Source organism: Oryctolagus cuniculus, chromosome 19 (assembly GCF_051225735.1).
Source record: "Oryctolagus cuniculus isolate XC-2025 breed Fujian yellow rabbit chromosome 19, ASM5122573v1, whole genome shotgun sequence".
Taxonomy (NCBI): domain Eukaryota; kingdom Metazoa; phylum Chordata; class Mammalia; order Lagomorpha; family Leporidae; genus Oryctolagus; species Oryctolagus cuniculus.
Genome location: NC_142885.1, coordinates 23,974,939 through 23,997,623, shown reverse-complemented (window position 1 = coordinate 23,997,623; position 22,685 = coordinate 23,974,939). Strand labels below are relative to the sequence as shown.

General features: G+C 39.6%; 1 long non-coding RNA gene across 1 annotated transcript in view; it reads right to left on the bottom strand.

Annotated features, from left to right (window-relative positions):
- The window catches only part of LOC149120424 (uncharacterized), an 81,642-nt gene that overhangs the window by 23,033 nt on the left and 35,924 nt on the right, over positions 1-22,685 (bottom strand). The window lies entirely within an intron of this gene.

Below are 22,685 nucleotides of genomic sequence, written 5' to 3'. Positions count from 1 at the left end.
TTTCTAGTTTCTCTCCCTCTCTATAGAGCACTGCCTTTCAAATAAATAAATCTTTGAAATTAAAAACAGAAGAATTAGAAAATACCTCTATTTAATTATGATACTAAGTATTGCTATGATAACTAAGACACACAAGCAGACTCTTGGTTACCCAAGAAGCCACATTCATCTGATGTTAAGAGCACAACCTCTGCCACTCACCTGCTTATTCAACCCTACTTCCTTCATTTCCTGACCTTTAACCCAGAATTCATGTGAAGATGGTTAAATTAAGTAAATAATTTAGATAAATGCCCGCATATTGTAGGGATTCAATGATTAATTGTAAACTCTAACCTTTAAGAGAGGACTGTAGCCTAAGGCCTTAGTATTTGGAAATAATACATTTAATACAATGAAGAATTAGAAAACTTTTTAAAAAATAGGAAAAGTTTGTTCTTAAAATGGAGCTAAGTCTAAAATGTAAAAGTTTAGAATTCACACAATGGGGCCGGCGCCACGGCTCACTAGGCTAATCCTCCACCTTGCAGCACCAGCACACCGGGTTCTAGTCCCAGTTGGGGCGCCGGATTCTGTCCCGGTAGCCCTTCTTCCAGGCCAGCTCTCTGCTATGGCCCAGGAGTGCAGTGGAGGATGGCCCAAGTGCTTGGGCCCTGCACCCCATCGGAGACCAGGAGAAGTACCTGGCTCCTGCCATTGGATCAGCGTGGTGCATCGGCCACAGCGCGCCAGCCATGGTGGCCATTGGAGGGTGAACCAACAGCAAAGGAAGACCTTTCTCTCTGTCTCTCTCTCTCTCACTGTCCACTCTGCCTGTCAAAAAAAAAAAAAAAAAAGAATTCACACAATGGATAAGTGCATTCTAATTCACAGTGAAAAATAGCTGAGCTCCTACAAGGAGCTGTATGTTATTTTCTGCCAGCCCACAATGAAACAGAAGGTGTAGCTATGATTTCCAAGGCCCAGTGGCATCCAGAGATGAATTTATTTCCCTTGGAAAGGTTTTTTTGGAATGTTTGATGAAATATAACTAATCCTAGTCTGCCCAATTAACTAGAATCAGATAGTATAATTGTTTGTGTGTGACTAAGTATGAGTGAGTGTGTGTATGGGTGAGTGTGTGTATGAGTGAGTGTGTATGTGTGACTGTGAGAGTATACATGTGATATATGTGTGACTGTGTAAGTATGGGTGAGCATGTATGAGTGTGTGCCTGAGGGTGTGTGTGTGTAAGTGTGTAAGTATGGGTGACTGTGTATATGAGTGTGTATGAGTGTGAGAGTATGTGTGTCAGGATGTGTGTGTGTGTGTTTCTTCTCCTTTAAAGAGTCCCAGTAAACAGATAAAGAATCACATCATGCCTAACTGTTAGAACATACAAAATACTATAACTTGTACTCTTAAATGATTTTAATCAAGACAAAATTTACTAAAAACATTCCTTAGCCCATTCTTTAAAATATTATGCCTTTATTATTTACTAGGATGTATAATTTTCTTCATTTGGAGGGTTTGAGAAGCAAATAGCTCAGGTATTTTTTATTTCTGGATGATTAAAAGTCAATAATCTACCTATTTATTTCACTTGCCTTCACAGTAGAAACTGTAAATTATAAAAATAAACAATACATAAAAGTAATGATATAAAATAATCTTAAAATCTGAGACAACCTGAGTTTCCAGCTCATGTATTATACAGCAGTTTGCTTGCATCTGCTGCTGGAAAGAAATGTCTTGTGATCATTCCCTGTTGCAGTCGCACTGGCAAGAAAGATCATAGTCTTTGGGTGAATCTTCTGCAACACATTTCTGACTGCTTTTCTAAAAGGACTTCCCCAATATGAGAAGTCAAAAATCATAGAAGTTCCATTTGTAGGACACTGCTTAAATACCCTTCACAGATAGAATTCTGTTCACATTGACTAAGTAGTACTTGCTTTCCAAAAAAGTAAAATCAGCCAAAGAGAAAATCAGTGCTCTGCAATAAAGTCAACTTGTTGTACAACATAATGATTTCCTCAAATAACAGGGAAGCTCTGATGTAAACATGTTTGAGAAAAATAACATGCAAATGACAAAGAAAGGCTTCCTCTTCCCAAACTGTGTAAATCATATCTCCATTGTCTTCTTCATCATTATTACCATTACTTTATATAGGGAGAGGCTGTGTGCAGGAGGGAGGAGAGAGAGAGAGAAGAAAACATTAAGTGACATTTACTTAGAAAACATACTGAGGCCAGCGCCGTGGCTCACTAGGTTAATCCTCTGCCTGCGGTTCTGGCACCCCAGGTTCTAGTCCCAGTTGGGGTGCCGGATTCTGTCCTGGTTGCTCCTCTTCCAGTCCAGCTCTCTGCTGTGGCCCGGGAAGGCAGTGGAGGATGGCCCAAGTCCTTGGGCCCTGTACCCACATGGGAAACTAGGAGGAAGTACCTGGCTCCTGGCTTTAGATAGGTGCAGTGTACCGGCCATAGCAGCTATCTAGGTGGTGAACCAATGGAAAGAAGACCTTTCTCTCTCTCTCTCTTTCTCTCTGTCTAACTCTGCCTATCAAAAGAAAACATACTGAATGTGAGATCCTATGAGAGGAATGAAATGAACATCAAACAATTTCTGAGTGTAAAATGTGAAGAATTGCTGGCCTAGCCTGTGCAGAGTACACAAGCAAAGAAGGTTGGTAACAAGACTGGTGAAGGCAGAATGGATACAGTAGCAATGATTATTAATAACAGCAGAAGAGGCTTGCATGTGGTGCATAAATGCCTTTCTAGAAGAGGAAGAAGAAGGTGAGGTCAGAGGCACTGATCCTAGTGCATTTCTTGAACAAAAGAGGCTATGAAAGGCAGTGAGTGTAGGATTGGCTTATGTGTGTGGAGAAGGGGGAATGGGGAATTGACTATCTTGCTGAAATAGGAAACTCAAAAATAAAGTATCTTTTAAATACCATTTGATACTATTGTCCCTTTTAGAAATGTGTACACATAGCGTATACCCTATGGTGAAAGTGTGATATGTGACGTATGTGACATGTGACAATCATGAGTAGTTTGCTGTACAATATACTATGAAATACACAGATTAAGATGATATACTACCTATCCAGAAGTACCTTACAATCAAGTTTTGGATAGAAGTGACTTAAAATTAACCATAAATAATTATAAATAGTAGTCCTTGGGGTACTATCAAGCTATCATGTGTTAAGGGTTAATACTTTGGGATACATAACCTTTTTCTTTGCTAAATCAATTTATGGGAAATAGCAATGATAATACCATGAAGTGGGTATTTTGTTAAGCAGTTAAGAAGCTGCTTGGGACACCCACATTGCATATTGGAGGGCTTGAGTTCAAGACCTGGTGCTGCCTCCAATTTCAGCTTCTTCTGACTCCTATGCTGGGAGGCAGCCCCATGTGCTTGGGGCCCTGTCTCCTAAATGGGAGATGGAGTTTAAATTCCTAGCTTGAGGCTTTGGTTTGATCCAGCCATGCCTACTGTAGGCATTTGTAAGTGTATCAACAAATGGTAAGTCTCTCTCTTTCTCTTTACCTTTCAAATAAACAAATAAATAAAAATTTTAAAAAGGAATTTTAATTCTGCTATTATGTATGCATTTCAGAGACTAACCTAAATGTTATGTTAAGCAAATTTTCCTAGGAGAGTAGCTTTAACTGAAATCTGATATGTTTTTTAAAAGCCAAATTTTAGATTAGATACAAAAAAAATTTCTACACCTACTTCTTTTTTTTTTTTTTTTTTTTTTTTTTTTTTTTTTTTTTGACAGGCAGAGTGGACAGTGAGAGAGAGAGACAGAGAGAAAGGTCTTCCTTTGCCGTTGGTTCACCCTCCAATGGCCGCCGCGGTCAGCGCGCTGCGGCCGGCGCACCGCGCTGATCCGATGGCAGGAGCCAGGAGCCAGGTGCTTTTCCTGGTCTCCCGTGGGGTGCAGGGCCCAAGCACCTGGGCCATCCTCCACTGCACTCCCTGGCCACAGCAGAGGGCTGGCCTGGAAGAGGGGCAACCGGGACAGAATCCGGCGCCCCGACCGGGACTAGAACCCGGTGTGCCGGCGCCACAAGGCGGAGGATTAGCCTAGTGAGCCGCGGCGCCGGCCCTCTACACCTACTTCTAATTTCTCCCAAATGGCATATGAGTAAGTTTATGTGAATGTAAGTAAGTTTATGTGAATCTGAAGATTTCATCTTGCAGATAATCCAAGGGTACTGATTGTGTATTGGATCAAGGCACTCCATCCAAACCCATGCTTTGATATTTTTTCATATGTCATATATCATGGCTCATAACTTTTGAAATATTTAATAAGTTTTTAGAATTATATACTAGATAGAAGATAGCATTTCATTACACGGAGGGGGGAAATGAACTGGGATTGTACATTTTTCTTGTACTTAACATGTAAGCTGCCACTCTCAAAAAGGGACATGATTTGTTCCTAAATGTTATTTACCAGCATCCCTACCCTTGCATACACACAGCACACAGAAACACGAGTGAAGCACATCATTTGTTTCATATGGCAATAACTGTCAGAGTAGAAAATAAATCTTAGTAGCCGCACATGTTTTTAAAGTTTTGCACTGATTAACTGGAACTCTGGTTAAAATTAGTTTGTAATGGGCATATTTTTGCTTAAAACATTTACAGATTCAGAAAAGAAGAATGACTTGGGGAAAATAGCAGAAGGTTTGACACCTGAAGACTTGAGTTGAAAATCATTGCAATTTGCCACTTCCATGGTCTTCTAAGCCAATTCTCTTTTCAAGTTCAGATTCCTAATCTATAGAATCCATGCATGATTGTTGCAAACAGAAAATTGAGAGAATTTAAAGTACAGATGTGGGAGATAGAAAATAAGTTTAGTAATAATACTATTGATAATATCAAATAAAATGTACCATGAGTGAGATTTAATTAACTGAAAACAATTTTTAAGGATTTACCTTAGTTTTTTTGAAAGATAGAGTGACATAGAGAGAGGGAAAGATAAGGAAAAAGACATCTTCCATCTGCTGATTCACTCAGGAAATGGTTCAATCCCCTCAATGGTTGGGCCAGGCCAAAGCTAAGAGCCTGGAACTCCATCCAAGTTTCCCACGTGGGGAGGAGGCGGGACCCAAGGACTTGGACCATCTTCTGCTGTTTTCTAAGGCACATTAGCAGGGAGCTGGACTGGAAGAAGAGCAGCCATGACTCGAACTGGGGTTCAAATGGAATGCAGGCTTTGCAGGTGGCAGCCTAACCTGTCGCACCAAAATGCTGGCCCCTCAACTGAAATTTTTACTGACACATTTACTGGTATTTTAATTCCACTTAAATCACTTCACTGTCACTTGACATGTAGCATTTAGTAAAATGCATCTTTCTTTTCTTAAAAAATGAAATTCATTTTATAAAGGAGGTGATGCTCTTTCTACTAATACATATTTTTAAAAACGTGGCTGTGCTCACAATTCCTTTGGCCCGTCAGTTAGGGTTAAGTATGCTTGCTTTTAATAAATAAAAGTGTTTTAGCAGGTCTGAGTGCTTTTATTTCTCTCATACTATCTTTTTATAGCTCTGTTACTAAAAACTCCTCAAACTGAAGCATAAGTCAGTTTTTAAACATAATGACATTGTCATCTACTTTCAAAGTAAGTCAAACTAAAAAAATGTTTATATATATTTTATGTATGTGTGCAAATAATTCAGGGAAAATGAAATTAAAAGATAAGTTTCTGGGGTTGTGACACAGTCTCCTTCTGCAGCACCAGCATCCCAAAACACCAGTTCATGTCCCAGCTGCTTCACTTCCGAACAAGCTCTGTGGCCTTGGAAGGCAGCAGGAGATGGCCCAAGTGCTTGGGCCTCTGCACTTGCATGGGAGACCTGGAAGAAGCTCCTGGCTTTGGATCTGCCCATCTCCAGCCATTGCAGGCATTTGGGGAGTGAACCAGCAATGGAAGACCTCTCTCTCTGTCTGTAACTCTGCTTCTCAAGTAAATATATAAATATTTTAAGAAAGTAAAATTATAATCTGAAAAAGTACTTTTTCTATGTAATTTATTTTCAATAGAATTTATTTTAAATGCATGATAACTTCCTAATCTGAAGAAAGTAAGCCTACATTTGAAACTCACTATATTTAAAATATCTTTCTGAGCAGCCTTAGCCATAGAGAAATATGAAGAGAAATTTTGTTGTTAATCATTGTATACAAAATAAACTTGAATGTTTATAGTTGCTACCTAGTGTAATTTAAATATATTGATATAATCACCTTTCTCAAATAAATGTTTTTTAAAAAAAAGATAAGTTTATGTCAGTGTGAAGAACTTTTAAAACTATATACACTTTTTAAATAATATGCAATTTTCATGAACTTTAAAGATTTCCAACATGCATAGCTCCAAATCTTTTGCACCCCAAAATAAAATTACACTTTAATTCCATTTTTCATGAACCTTTTGAAATCCTCTCAGATTTATAGTTTAAATATTTTAAATGTTTTAAATTGAATCATCATTTATCACAGATACATTTATTCAAATGTATGCAACTTTTTTGGTGCATATATAAAAACACTTCTAGAATTTTGATCATCACTCACTAAAGAAATTTCAGAATCCTCTTTATTTAAAACTAATTTGTGTGGTGCAGAATGGGGAAATTGCTCTGACTTGTACAATTGGCCATGTTCCATGGGACATGTTCCCTGCACACAGGGAATTTCAAAGCTGAAAGCTAAGATGACATCAAGCAGGGGGCGGAGCCAAGATGGCGGAATAGTGAGGGCGCGCACCGATAGTCCGGGAAAATTTAGTTTAATAAAAGGGGAGTTACGGTAGCCGCAGAAAATAGAACCAAAAAATTGCAGGGGAAACCCTTCTGGATGGAGCAGGCATGAATTGGAGGACCTACTGGGAGAACAAGGTCGCCCACTGTGCGGAAGCCAAGTCGCGGGACCCAGCCGCAGAAGCCCCAGGGTCTACGCGACAGTGCTCCAAGGGGAGTGCATGCCACACAGACAACAGCGGGGAGACTTGGGACGCTCAGGGCTCCGAGTCCACACATCGGCGCTGGAAGGGGAGGTGAGCTCAATAACCCAAGACATTGGTGGGGAAACGGGGGTCAGAATCTAGAGGGGGGCCGGAAAGTGCAGCAAACTCACTACCTGAAAGAAGGAAAAAAAAAAGCTTCCGGGTTTCTCTTCCCCCTAACCTTGCAAAGGTTACAAGGCTGCAACTGCTTGAAGAATTCCCAAGAGACAAAGAGCAGGCCTCCTCTTTGGATTTACATATCAATGGGGGAGAGTTAAGGAACTGAGTCACTACAATTCAGTAGCCTAGGCAACCCAGTGGGAGTCCAGAGGAGCCAAAGACTGGAAGCTAAATACCATCAATGCTGCACAACCCTGCCCTGCAGTGTTACTTACCCCCTGAATAAATAAAATAAATAAATAAATAAAAAGAGAGAGATTTACCACGCATAACCTGAGGGTGTCACCTTTGCACACCCTTAACCAGGAAGAACCAGGCAGAGCTCTCAGGCCGCACCCATCTCAAGCCTCCAAGGCTCCTCCAACAGCAGGCAGTCCACTTAACACGGACACAGTATAAAAAAAAAAAAAGAAAAGAAAAAAAAAACGCACAGTGACGCAAGAAGAATTAACTATGCCGAGTAACAAACACAGAAATAGAGGGAGCAAGATCAACGATGACACTATGATGCCTCCAAATAAGCAAAACACCCCAAGCCAAGAGTATGAAGATGATGAGATAGAAGAAATGCAAGATACGGATTTCAAAAAATTTATGATAAGAACATTTAGAAGTTTTCAAAAGCAAATCCTTGAACTACAGAAATCCTTAATGGACAAGATTGAAAATCTCTCTCGTGAAAATGAAATTTTAAGGAAGAGTCAAAATGAAACTCAGAAACTAGTAGAACAGGAAAGTGTAATAGTCAAGAGAAATCAAAATGAAATGAAGAGCTCAATAGATCAAATGACAAACACATTAGAAAGCCTTAAAAACAGAATGGGTGAAGCAGAAGAGAGAATATCGGACTTAGAAGATAGAGCACAGGAAAACATACAGTCAAACCGAAGAAAAGAAGAGGAAATTAGAAACCTAAAAAATATTGTTGGGAATCTACAGGATACTATTAAAAAAACCAACATTCGAGTTCTAGGAGTTCCTGAAGGCATGGAGAGAGAGAAAGGATTGGAAGGCCTTTTTAGTGAGATACTAGCAGAGAACTTTCCAGGTTTGGAGAAGGACAGAGATATCCTAGTACAGGAATCTCATAGAACCCCCAATAAACATGACCAAAAGAGATCCTCACCACGACACATGGTAATTAAACTTACCACAGTGAAACATAAAGAAAAGATCCTAAAATGTGCAAGAGAGAAACGTCAGATTACTCTCAGAGGATCTCCAATCAGACTCACAGCTGACTTCTCATCAGAAACCCTACAAGCCAGGAGGGAATGGCGAGACATAGCACAGGTGCTAAGAGAGAAAAATTGCCAGCCCAGAATATTATATCCTGCCAAGCTCTCATTTGTGAATGAAGGTGAAATAAAGACCTTTCATAGCAAACAGAAATTGAAGGACTTTGTGGCCACTCGTCCGGCCCTGCAAAAGATACTTAAAGATGTGCTACACTCAGAAACACAGAAACACGGCCATCAATATGAAAGAAGGGAAAGGAAGAACACCTACCAGTAAAAGAGCATGGGAAGCTCAAAGCATATACTAGAAAATATTTCCGGGAAAATGGCAGGGCAAAGTCACTACATATCAATTGTCACATTGAACATTAATGGTCTGAATTCTTCAGTTAAAAGACACCGTTTGGCTGACTGGCTCACAGAACACAACCCAACTATTTGTTGCCTACAAGAAGCACATCTCTCTAACAAAGAGGCATGCAGACTGAAAGTGAAAGGTTGGAAAAAGATATTCCATGCCAACAGAAACCAAAAAAAAGCAGGTGTAGCCATATTAATATCAGACAAAATAAACTTTAATAGAAAAACTGTTAAGAGAGACAAAGAGGGACACTATATAATGATTAAGGGTTCAATTCAACAGGAAGATGTAACTATTATAAATGTATATGCACCTAATTACAGGGCACCGGTCTATTTAAAAGATATGTTACGGGACTTAAACGGAGATTTAGATTCCAATACAATAGTACTGGGGGACTTCAATACTCCACTCTCAGAAATAGACAGATCATCCGGACAGAAGATCAACAAGGAAACAGCAGATTTAATTGACACTATTGCCCAAATGGATCTAACAGATATCTACAGAACATTCAACCCTACATCTACAGACTTCACATTCTTCTCAGCAGCGCATGGAACCTTCTCTAGGATTGATCACATACTAGGCCATAAAGCAAGTCTCAGCAAATTTAAAAGAATTAGAATCATACCATGCAGCTTCTCAGACCACAGCAGGATGAAGCTGGAAATTAGCAACTCAGGAAACCCCAGAAAGTATGCAAACACATGGAGACTGAACAACATGCTCCTGAATGAACACTGGGTCATTCAAGAAATCAAAAGAGAAATCAAAAACTTTCTGGAAGTAAATGAAGACAACAACACAACATATCAAAACTTATGGGATACAGCAAAAGCAGTATTGAGAGGCAAATTTATAGCAATAGGTGCCTATATCAAGAAATTGGAAAGGTACCAAATAAATGAGCTTTCAGCGCACCTCAAGGACCTAGAAAAACTGCAGCAAACCAAACCCAAATCTACTAGGAGAAGAGAAATAATTAAAACCAGAGAAGAAATTAACAGGATTGAATCCAAAAAAACATTACAAAAAATCAGCCAAGCGAGAAGCTGGTTTTTTGAAAAAAGAAACAAAATTGACACCCCATTGGCCCAACTAACTAAAAAAAGAAGAGAAAAGACCCAAATCAATAAAATCAGAGATGAAAAAGGAAACGTAACAACAGACACCACAGAAATAAAAAGAATCATCAGAAATTACTACAAGGACCTGTATGCCAGCAAACAGGAAAACCTATCAGAAATGGATAGATTCCTGGACACATGCAACCTACCTAAATTGAACCAGGAAGACATCGAAAACCTAAATAGACCCATAACTGAAACAGAAATTGAAACAGTAATAAAGGCCCTCCCAACAAAGAAAAGCCCAGGACCAGATGGATTCACTGCTGAATTCTACCAGACATTTAAAGAAGAACTAATCCCATTTCTTCTCAAACTATTCAGAACAATCGAAGAAGAGGGAATCCTCCCAAATTCTTTCTATGAAGCCAGCATCACCTTAATCCCTAAGCCAGAGAAAGATGCAGCACTGAAAGAAAATTACAGACCAATATCCCTGATGAACATAGATGCAAAAATCCTCAATAAAATTCTGGCCAATAGAGTACAACAACACATCAGGAAAATCATCCACCCAGACCAAGTGGGATTCATCCCTGGTATGCAGGGATGGTTCAACATTCGCAAATCAATCAATGTGATTCACCACATTAACAGACTGCAGAAGAAAAACCATATGGTTATCTCAATTGATGCAGAGAAAGCATTTGATAAAATTCAACACCCTTTCATGATGAAAACTCTAAGCAAATTGGGTATAGAAGGAACATTCCTCAATATAATCAAAGCAATTTATAAAAAACCCACAGCCAGCATCCTATTGAATGGGGAAAAGTTGGAATCATTTCCACTGAAATCTGGCACCAGGCAGGGATGCCCACTCTCACCACTGCTATTTAACATAGTTCTGGAAGTTTTAGCCAGAGCCATCAGACAAGAAAAAGAAATCAAAGGAATACAAATCAAGAAGGAAGAAGTCAAACTATCCCTCTTTGCAGACGATATGATTCTGTACTTAGAGGATCCAAAGAACTCTACTAAGAGACTATTGGAACTCATAGAGGAGTTTGGCAAAGTGGCAGGATATAAAATCAATGCACAAAAATCAACAGCCTTTGTATACACAAGCAATGCCATGACTGAGAAAGAACTGCTAAGATCAATCCCATTCACAATAGCTACAAAAACAATCAAATACCTTGGAATAAACTTAACCAAGGACGTTAAAGATCTCTACGATGAAAATTACAAAACCTTAAAGAAAGAAATAGAAGAGGATACCAAAAAATGGAAAAATCTTCCATGCTCATGGATTGGAAGAATCAACATCATCAAAATGTCCATTCTCCCAAAAGCAATTTATAGATTCAATGCAATCCCAATCAAGATACCAAAGACATTCTTCGCAGATCTAGAAAAAATGATGCTGAAATTCATATGGAGGCACAAGAGACCTCGAATAGCTAAAGCAATCTTGTACAACAAAAACAAAGCCGGAGGCATCACAATACCAGACTTCAGGACATACTACAGGGCAGTTGTAATCAAAACAGCATGGTACTGGTACAGAAACAGATGGATAGACCAATGGAACAGAATTGAAACACCAGAAATCAATCCAAACATCTACAGCCAACTTATATTTGATCAAGGATCTAAAACTAATTCCTGGAGCAAGGACAGTCTATTCAATAAATGGTGCTGGGAAAACTGGATTTCCACGTGCAGAAGCATGAAGCAAGACCCCTACCTTACACCTTACACAAAAATCCACTCAACGTGGATTAAAGACCTAAATCTACGTCCTGACACCATTAAGTTATTAGAGAACATTGGAGAAACCCTTCAAGATATTGGCACAGGCAAAGAATTTCTGGAAAAGACCCGGGAGGCACAGACAGTCAAAGCCAAAATCAACTATTGGGATTGCATCAAATTGAGAAGTTTCTGTACTGCAAAAGAAACAGTCAGGAGAGTGAAGAGACAACCAACAGAATGGGAAAAAATATTTGCAAACTATGCAACAGATAAAGGGTTAATAACCAGAATCTACAAAGAGATCAAGAAACTCCACAAAAACAAAACCAACAACCCACTTAAGAGATGGGCCAAGGACTTCAATAGACATTTTTCAAAAGAGGACATCCAAATGGCCAACAGGCACATGAAAAAATGTTCAAGGTCACTAGCAATCAGGGAAATGCAAATCAAAACCACAATGAGGTTTCACCTCACCCCGGTTAGAATGGCTCACATACAGAAATCTACCAACAACAGATGCTGGCGAGGATGTGGGGAAAAAGGGACACTAACCCACTGTTGGTGGGAATGCAAACTGGTGAAGCCACTATGGAAGTCAGTCTGGAGATTCCTCAGAAACCTGAATATAACCCTACCATTCAACCCAGCCATCCCACTCCTTGGAATTTACCCAAAGGAGTTTAAATTGATAAAGAAAAAAGCAGTCTGCACCCTAATGTTTATTGCAGCACAATTCACAATAGCCAAGACCTGGAACCAACCTAAATGCCCATCAATGGTAGACTGGATAAAGAAATTATGGGATATGTATTCTTTAGAATACTATACCACAGTAAGAAACAATGAAATCCAGTCATTTGCAACAAAATGGAGGAATCTGGAACACATCATGCTGAGTGAAGTAAGCCAGTCCCAAAGGGACAAATACCATATGTTCTCCCTGATCGGTGACAACTGACTGAACACCAAAAAGGAAACCTCCTGAAGTGAAATGGACACTATGGGAAATGGTGACTTGATCAGCATAGCCCTGACTGCTAATGGACAACTTAATATATTATCCCTCATAGTATTTTTTTTGTCTGTTTTACTTAATATGACTGGTTTAATTCTGTAATTATCACACAGTTATTCTTAAGTGTTGAAAATTAACTGAAATGTGATCCCTGTTAAACATAAAAGTGGGAATAAGAGAGGGAAGAGATGTATAATTTGGGGCATGCTCGGGCTGACTTGCCCCAATTGGTAGAGTTGGAAACATACCAGGGGATTCCAATTCAATCCCATCAAGGTGGCATGTACCAATGCCATCTCACTATTCCAAGTGATCAATTTCAGTTCACAAATGATCATAATGAAAGGACTAAGAGTCAAAGGGAGCACATAAACAAGTCTAGTATCTGCTAACACTAACCGATAGAATAAATAAAGGGGAGAGAGATCCAACATGGGAAGTGAGATACTCAGCAGACTCATAGAATGGCGGATGTCCTAAATAGCACTCTGGCCTCAGAATCAGCCCTAAAGGCACTCAGATCTGGCTGAAAAGCCCATGAGAGTATTTCAGGCATGGAAAGCCAAGGCACTCTGGCAAAAAGATCTCTGTGAGTGAGATCCCAGTGGAAAGAACAGGTCTTCAAAGAGGGAGGTGCCTTTCTCTGAAGGGAGGAGAGAACCTCCACTTTGACTATGACCTTGTCTAAACAAGATAAGAGTCGGAGAACTCAAGGGGCTTCCATAGCCTTGGAAACTCATGACTGGTGCATAGGGAGATTATTGATGCCATAAACAGGAGTGTCAATTTGTAAAGTCAACAACAGGAGTCACTGTGCACTTACTCCTCATGTAGGATCTCTGTCCTTAATGTGCTGTACACTGAGGCTTAATGCTATAACGAGTACTCAAACAGTATATTTCACTTTGTGTTTCTATGGGGGTGCAAACGATTGAAATCTTTACTTAATGTACACTAAACTGATCTTCTGTAAAAAAAAAAAAAAGAAATTATCAATTCCCAACTTGACTCTCACTGGGACTAAACATGACAATAGGTCTGATCTGATTTCATCATGATTTAAAAAAAAATCATCTATTATTTTTCACTTTATGTTTCTGTGTGGGAACAAACTGTTGAAATCCTTACTTAAGGTATACTAAGCTGATCTTCTGTATATTAAGATAATCGAAAATGAATCTTGATGTGAATGGAAGGGGAGAGGGAGTGGGAAAGGGGAGGGTTGTGGGTGGGAGGGACGGTATGGGGGGGAAGGCCATTGTAACCCATGAGTCGTACTTTGGAAATTTATATTCATTAAATAAAAGATAAAAAAAAAATTCTAAAAAAAAAAAAAAGATGACATCAAGCAGCTCTTGAACTTCTGGAAAATTTAACAACTGGCTACCTGAAGCCCCTATTAACCTGTTCCAGCACACTCAAGACTGCCACACTTTATTATTTCAAAAAAACAAAATCCTGGTGTTCAAAAGCTGTCATACAATGTTGGATAGTGAGAACACGTTAAGAGAGAAGAAGATGAGTCTAAGAGGATAGGATTACTTCTTTCACAAGTGATGCTAATGATCAGACACTAGTATTTAGAGTAGTATAGAGTAGTATTCTATTTTTTTATATTTTAAGCTTTTATTTAGTGTGAAAGATGCATAGGAGAGTGAGGGCTTTATTTATAGGAGAGAGAGAGATCTGCGTTCATACCAAGTACAACCAGCCACATGGAAGAGCATCCAGGCCAGGAAGCATAGGGCAGGTTGGCCCGAAGGCCATGTGCCCTGAAGGCACAGGGCTATAGCCAGCCCCCTACTGGCAAGAGGCCAGGGTGACAAAAAGGAATAAAAGGGGGGATAGACACACTGTGTCACAGATTTTTAATCCATTATCAAAGGGGAGTGGCTAATTAACCTGATTAGCCAGTGGGTGCTCAGATGTGGCCAGATAGGGGCATGAGGTCACACAGGGGTGTGGCAAAGGCATGGTCTTCCAGCTCACAAGCCTAATCAATTTTAACCTGTATGCCTGTCTACTTCATTTCCCCCTCAGAGACTTCATCCCTTAATCCTAAGGGAAGTTGATAGGTGTAGAATTATCTCTTCTGTAAATGCTTCCTGCTTATGGGGGCATAGTGCAGGCCCTGCCGATGGGTCTGGAATTCTCTGCATAGCCTATCTAACAAATTCGCTTTGTGAGCGGGAGCAGTCTTGGTCATTGCCAATGTCTGTGTCCCCTGCATGGTCAGTTACTCCCAGAGGTTGAGTTCTGAAACATATAAGTTTGCTGATTAGCATAAACAAAACTGGAACAAAACCAATTATATTTGGGGTGCCCCTTAAGATGAAAACAACATATTTTTCAGATTCCCAGATAGTGGGTAGTGAAAGGTTACCCTTATGTAGATTATAACCCATTTAGCTTGAGTATAGAGAAATATAATAGAAATAACTCATTAGGTAGCTTTATTATCAATAACAGTTCCCAGAGATAATGAAGAAATGCAGGTACAGCATTTTTGCCTTAAGGTACAGCAGTCTTGATGTGACAAAGGCAAAACTTTACTTATCTTATTGCTTTGAAGAGGTACTAAGGTCTCTGATTGGCTTACAGGAATAATCAGGCATGTCTTTCACATTCACCTGTGAATATTTAAGAGGCAGAAGTTTAATCTTAATTTAACAGAGGTGGTCATGCTCAATATCACCTGGTAAGGTCCCTTTCACTTAAGCTGAAACTGATCTGAAGAGAATCTTCTTATGAATGGTTTGCTCAGGAATTGTTAATGTTGGAGTTTTTGTTAAAAACGCCTTGATTCCTTGGAACAGCTTTTGTAGCTCCCATGCCCAGAACATTGTGTCTATGTCAGAGGCTTTTTAAGCAAACACACAGCTTAGAATCCAAATCCTGGAATCCATAACAACTTTTGTTGCTATATTTTTCAGTACAGAGTCTGCATCAGGGCCTCTTTAAAGCTGTATACAAAAGCTTGGAATTCAAATCTTGGAATCCAAATTCCACAGAATTTTGTCATTCTCAGAAATCTCCTCAGCTGCCTTTAAATAGCTGACCCTATGTTAAAACATATGAGACAGAAATTTCACAGAGAGACTTGTATCCAAGATTTTACATTTGAGGCACTTAATAAACTTTAAATAAATACCTAAGAATACAGGCAATGGACCTTGACACTTAGCCACAGCTAGAACTTATGATGAATAATATCACACAATAGCACAAAGTAAATCTTTGGAATTAATTTTTACCATTAATGTTAATACTGTAGCTCTTTTGAGAACAGAGGTCCTACATGGGAAGTTAGTACACAGTGACTCCTGTTGTTAATTTAACAATTAACACTCTTATGTGTGACATCAGTGATCACCCGAGGCTCTTGACATAAGCTGCCTAGGCCATGGAAGCCTTTTGAGTTCCACAAACTCCATCAGTATTCAGACAAGCCCATAAGCAAAGTGGAAGTCCTCTCCTCCCTCTGGAGAAAAGTACATTCTACTTTGATGACCTCTCCTTTCCACTGGGGTCTCATCCAGGGAGGTTCTCCACATAGGGACACTTTTTCCACAAGTGCCCTGGATTTCCATGCCTGAAATGCTCTTGCGGGCTTTCTAGCCAGACCAGAATGCCTTCAGGGGTGATTTTGAGGTCACTGAGTGCTACTTAAGGAGATTGCCACTCTGTGAGTCTGCTGTAAGGACTCCCTCCCATATTGGAGCATTCACTCCTCTTTAATTTTATTTACTATTAGCAGTCAATACGTAATCCTATAGACAGGATCACTTTAAAACTTAAGATGTTAGCATTACCATCTAGCCCGAGGGGATTTGTGATCCCATATCAAGTTCTAAACTGTACCCTTAGAAGTAAGTCTGTAGGAATGTATGCAGAGCTATACAGCTTTACAGTCTCTGTAGGACCTGAGAAAATAAAAACAGACACAGGTCTTCATGAGCTTAATTATTCTTAAGCATTTTACATGGATACATTGCATTAGCTATAATTTCTTAATCCTTCTAGTCAAAGGGCCTCCCAATTATTAAGTGTACATCTGTCATGGAGTCTCCAAAGGAGCAGATGTAGAACTATCCATAGTTAAATCACCTTGTGGGGCCAGCGCTGTGGTGCACTAGGCTAATCCTCTGCCTGCGGAGCCAGCATCCCATATGGACACCGGGTTCTAATCCTGGTTGCTCCTCTTCCCGTCCAGCTCTCTGCTGTGGCCCAGAAAAAGCAGTGGAGGATGGCCCAGGTGCTTGGGCCCTTGCACTGCATGGGAGACCAGGAGGAGGCAACTGACTCCTGGCTTTGGATCAGCGTAGCTCCAGCTGTTGTGGCCATTTGGGAGGTGACCCAATGGATGGAAGACCATTCTGTCTGTCTCTCTCTCTCACTGTTTGTAACTCTACCTGTCAAATAAATAAATAAATTCTTTTAAAATCACCTTGTAACCTGGGGAGACAGGAGGTAAATAGGGCTAAGCTTTGGCCCAGTTATATCTCTGATCATCTACCTTAACACTTAATGTGACATCTCAGAGCTACTATACCTATTATAGAGCTTAATGTATAAAATCACACTCAGAGAGAAAAATAAGGAAATAACATTGTAAAATCTCATTCAGAGGTGAAAATAACAAACTAACATAATAAAATCCAGCTCAGAGGTGAAAGTAACAAGCTAATATAATAAAATATGATTTAATATACATTGCTCTATTAATCAGCCATGTAGTATGTGGTTGGTCATGGGGGCCACCACCTTGGGGTGGAGTCTGTTGCCCATCTTACTATGAGGGTGGAAGTTCCCATGGTGGGTCACCATCTTGGGGCATAAGTCCCACCCTCCACATAGAGTGGTATTCTAAAGTTCAACTGTAATGCTCAGAACATTTTTCTGATTCATTATTTATATTTCTTGCTGTGTTGATCTGACAAAGAACCCATTGAAATATATAAATTGCTCTGCTGAAGCCATGGTATACAAAGAAAATCCTCAGCACTGTTGTACATAGTGAAATATATTTCTTTTCAATCATATGTAACACAAGTGTACATGCATTAACAATTGCTACTCATAGATTATTGGGATATCCAGCAATGATCACCACATCCAAATGTTTTGTTCTTTAAATTAAATAATAGATATGTCCATCCCAAAGCATAGAAAAAATTATAGCACAAAGAACTTCCCTTTGAGATCTCAATATTAGAATGTAAAAGAAGAGAAATGGTTTCACACCAGTGGGAAGAAACTACACATTTCTCCTGATTGTAAGAACATGTTTCTTTCAGGATAGATATTGGAATCGTTTATAATAATTCTACACTGGTGTTACTTGAGGGATTGGCAACTCAGCTTTGGAAGTAATAGAGAATCCAAATTGGCAAGACTCAACTCAAAAGAAGCCTTGCTCAAATCTCACTTGACCACACTTTGAAGCACTGTACAATGTAGCTGAAGCGTACAAGTACCTGCTCTCTAGAAAAGAGCTGTCTTACATGGGGTGAACAGAAGGGAAGTTGCCACAGGAATACACAAACACATCTTGTCTTCTGGGTAGTGTGCATGGGTATTTTTGAGTAGTCAAGTTTTGTGTGTTTCTACGCATGTACTGTGGCATTCCTAAAGATAAGTTTTCCTACTTTATACCTAATATTAATTACAATATCAAGGGGAATCTTCCCTACTGTAAAACACTAAACATGAATAAGAATGTTTTTATGATTCAACTCCCTGTTAGTAGCCACACAGCATAATTAATCTGCCCTGCAGCTCTATTGTGTGGTGATAGCTATGGGAATGAAAATGGCAACAGCCTTGTCATTTTGTTTGCTACCTAACAGTTGTAATCCCTCTATTTTCTATATATTGCCAGCTTCATAGATTCCTTAAATGGCCAAATGTGATAATATCCAGGAAATCACTTTACAAGCTGTCCCATAAATAAGTATGGAATGTCATCTGAGAAGTGTCTATGGCATATTGAAAACATATTTTCACAACACGGTTGTACTTTATTCCAACTCTTATATTAGATTAAGTGACATCCGTTCTCTATTAACCAACTCCTTCTACTCTGGAATATACTATCCCTCAATTGAGGGAGAGGCTCCTCTACAACACAGAAGACTTAAGTGTGAGGAGGTATGTCAAACTTGGTAAAGTTCATGCCAGTGAAGGCCTGGAGTGTTAGAGATACTGTTCCTTACTTGATTATATTTTAATGCCTTTATTTTGAAAGAGCTCTGTTATATACTTAGCTATAAAACAATGTCACATGAAAAAAGAGTACTGCATGGAACATGATAAGGTTTTATAATGAAGAGTTGTATAATTCAAAATTATATCTAATAACAAATTTGGCAAGGTTGCCAGGATTTTTCACTTAAAAAAATCACACTGACATACAACTAAAGTCCAGAATATGAAAAAATGATGAATGAGTTAGCAAATCTGTGTCCATCCTTCCTTTTGAAGGTAGTAATTTATTTCAATGGTGTTTTCTCTTTATATTCCATTATTCTCAATTACTATATTCACTGTGTTCAAGTGCTTACTTCAAAATGTATTTGCCACATTAAATGAAATTCTTATATAGTATTATCCATGTATCCAGTGGGTTTAAATGCATATCCATTGAAAAATAAATATAGCATATGTATTTATCACAATAAATAAATCATAGGTAAAGCTTACACTTTAATATTCACAAATAAAATTCAATATTTCAGGGGAAAGCCTTAATATAGGTATTTAATTTGTTCTAAGAAAAGTTTTTTTTTTTCAAATTAGGAGAAACATAGATTTCTGTTCAGAAAAATGAATAATCATGTAATTCTCATAAATCTTTAACACTCAAACATACACAGAGTGGGTGTTGGAAGAACATTCTCAATGATAATATTTACCTATAATGTAAGTTTGCCTCATGAGCTCATCAGGACAGTGTCTCAAAGACATCCTGTACTTTAAAGATTAATGGTAAGGCTGGCACCATGGCTCACTAGGCTAATCCTCCTCCTGTGGTGCCGGCACCCCAGGTTCTAGTCCCAGTTGGGGCACCGCTTTCTAGTCCTCTTCCAGTCCAGCTCTCTGCTGTGGCCCGGGAAGGCAGTGGAGGATGGCCCAAGTGCTTGGACCCTGCACCTGCATAGGAGACCAGGAGGAGGCACCTGGCTCCTGGCTTTGGATCAGCACAGTGTGCCAGCTGGAACAGCCATTTGGGGGGATGAACCAATGGAAGTTAGACCTTTCTCTCTGTCTCTCTCTCTCTCTCTCTCACTTTCTAACTCTGCCTGTCAAAAATTAAAAAAAAAAAATTAAATGGTAAGATAGTCCAGACATGCAGGCCATAAACAGATTTTAGTAAATTCTACAGCTAAGCTCAAAAGGCAAGGGTCTACTTTGATGGTACTATTGCTTTGTCTCCTCATGTTACACTATTTCCTTTCCTTAGCAATCTTACGTATTCATGAAAATCCTCAAGGATCATATTCTAGGTTCCAAAAGGTAAAGAGAGGAAGCTCAATTTTACGGAACAGGAAACTAAAGCTTCTGTGAACAGTCCTTACATATTAGCAGAACTTTCTAACTGTAGGAGCCAACAACAAGTTATGAAAAATTTCATTACAGCAACTTTCCCAAAATGTCTAGAATGTAAATTTCTCAATTTAAGAGATAACCATTTAATACAACATAAGACTTTTAAATTTTAATCAACTTCAAGAAAATAATCAATTTTCCTAGGATTACCATGAGTGCATTAGCTCATCTTATAAAGAAATGACTTCAGAATTCTTTTATTTTTGAACTTATCATTTTACAAACTGTTTTGAAGGGCTCATAAGACAAACTCAACTAATGGAAGCAGAATAATATCAGAAGAATGTCTTTTACTCACTTGTTGAAGTAAGGGAATCTAGTCTTCAAAATTATGACTATTAATTTGTTGATTGCATCAGGCTAGAGATACTCCTGTGGCATTCAAATCCTTCCTTAATGATGTCCACTATTTATTTTAATATTAATTATGTCATGATATAATAGCATTATATTTATATATCAATATGATTGTAATATTTAAGAAGCCATTAGGACTTAGTGTAATACTTGCTTCTCTGAATTATTATTAACTGCATAACTAATGAGTATTCATATAAAAAACAGCTACTTTGAAAAAGAAAGCTTTATTAGCATTCTTTAGTTGAATAAAAAGACAAGTTTGAGCCATGCACTCCAGATGTGGGGATCGCTTTGTTTCTTTAAAATGGAGCCAGCTACACAGGGACAATAATTGGAGAAAGAAGGAGAAATCACATCACCAGCCTTTGCAGGAGGGATTGTGCCCCTTTTTTTTTTTTTTTTTTGGAAGCTGCATCATCCTTACTGGGACAGAGGCAGGCAGGTCAGGCCAGAGAACTGATCTGGGTCCTTCATTGTCACTCTCAAAGTCTTACATAAAATTGTCTCCACATTCCATAGAAATGCCATGGTTTTTCAGGAAAAATACAGACCTGAGACAATAGTTTATTTTGCCTGGAACTACAGTTCCCAAACTGAAAAATTACTGCCAGAAATAGAAATGAGTTTGGAAAAAAGTTTCTCTGAACTGAGATGCAGGAAAGTGCTCCTGCATTAATTCCCTGGTGCTCTGGGACCCCAATCAAGGGTCCTTTGTTAAGAACCTCTCAAAGTGATGAGTCACTCATGGGAAGTGGGAAGCTTTGGGTCTGCAGTCTACTTACCAAGGGAATTCCCTTTTCCTCGGGCACCCCCTTGCCAGCAAAGGTATAAAAAGGCAACAGCAAGGCCTACCTGGTGATGATGAGGCATTGCCCAAGTGTGGGCAGCCAGGTCATTCACTCACTAAGGCACAACCACCCTGGGCTCTGGGCAGGGCTCTCACAACTCCTTGAGTCCCCCAAGCATCCGCTGCTCCTGGGCTTCCCCATCTTTGTTTCCTTGTACTCTTTCCTTAAGCATGGCAACTGCTCCCCAGGCTGATCTCCCCTAGGATTCATCCCCATGTCTTCCACAATTCGCCATTGTCAACATGTTACTTACCATGTGACTTCCACTCAACCCATGTTTATTGAATATTTGCAGTGGGAGGTATTCTGTTCCTCACTAGGAAACTGATGAGTAAATAATATACCATGTGACTTAATTAAGTAGCTTATGGAAGTAGTGGGCTTGTGTTGGGTGGAAGGTGGGGTGTTGGGGGTATGGGAAGCGGGGGTGGTACAGGAGGGCAAATCATGAACAAGAATAAAAATAAGTTCATAAATATCTAGTAACATCAAAGTACTGATTTGTGACTGAAGAGAGATGCAAACATCCATTGGTCATCAAAGAAGAAAAGGGCACATACAACTGGGGAATCATGAAAAGCTTTCATGAGCAGATCAGGTGTACCACAGCTCTTAAAGAAAGGACAGAGCCTCTACAGTGGCAGAAAAGGGCTTTCCAGGTGACAAGAAAAATAAAAGCCAAAAACATGAGCAGGAGGCATAAAACAGTATCTGGAGTACAAAATACAGAAGGGAGCGATGAGAAACAGATTCCAGAATGATAGGTTAAGGCCTCACGGGACCTTGAATGAATGACAAGCTGAGAGAGGCAGTTGTTTGAGGGCTGAAAAAGTGTTGTCACAACAGAGAGGAAGGGGGATGGCAAAAGTACAGGCATCCGATCTAGGGGACCATGGGCCCTGAAGACTAGACAGGGAATGGTGATGCTGACAAGCCATCATGAAGTCAGGAATGAGCTGAAGTCCAGCAGAGAGTCCAACATTCCGGGAAGAGTAGGTGTCGCTCCCCCTCTTCATGGAGGAACGACACAGGACCCTGTGCTGTTCTTTCGTCTGCTTGGCCCTCCCCGGGTTTGCTGCTGGTTCTTCCCGGGTTGGCTACTATCCCTTCCACCTCCGTGGAAGGGCAGTTCCCCCTGGCCACATTCCCCACTTCCGCAGGGGAGCGGCACACCGCCGGCCGGCTCTCTCGGGGGCTGCACAGGCATTCC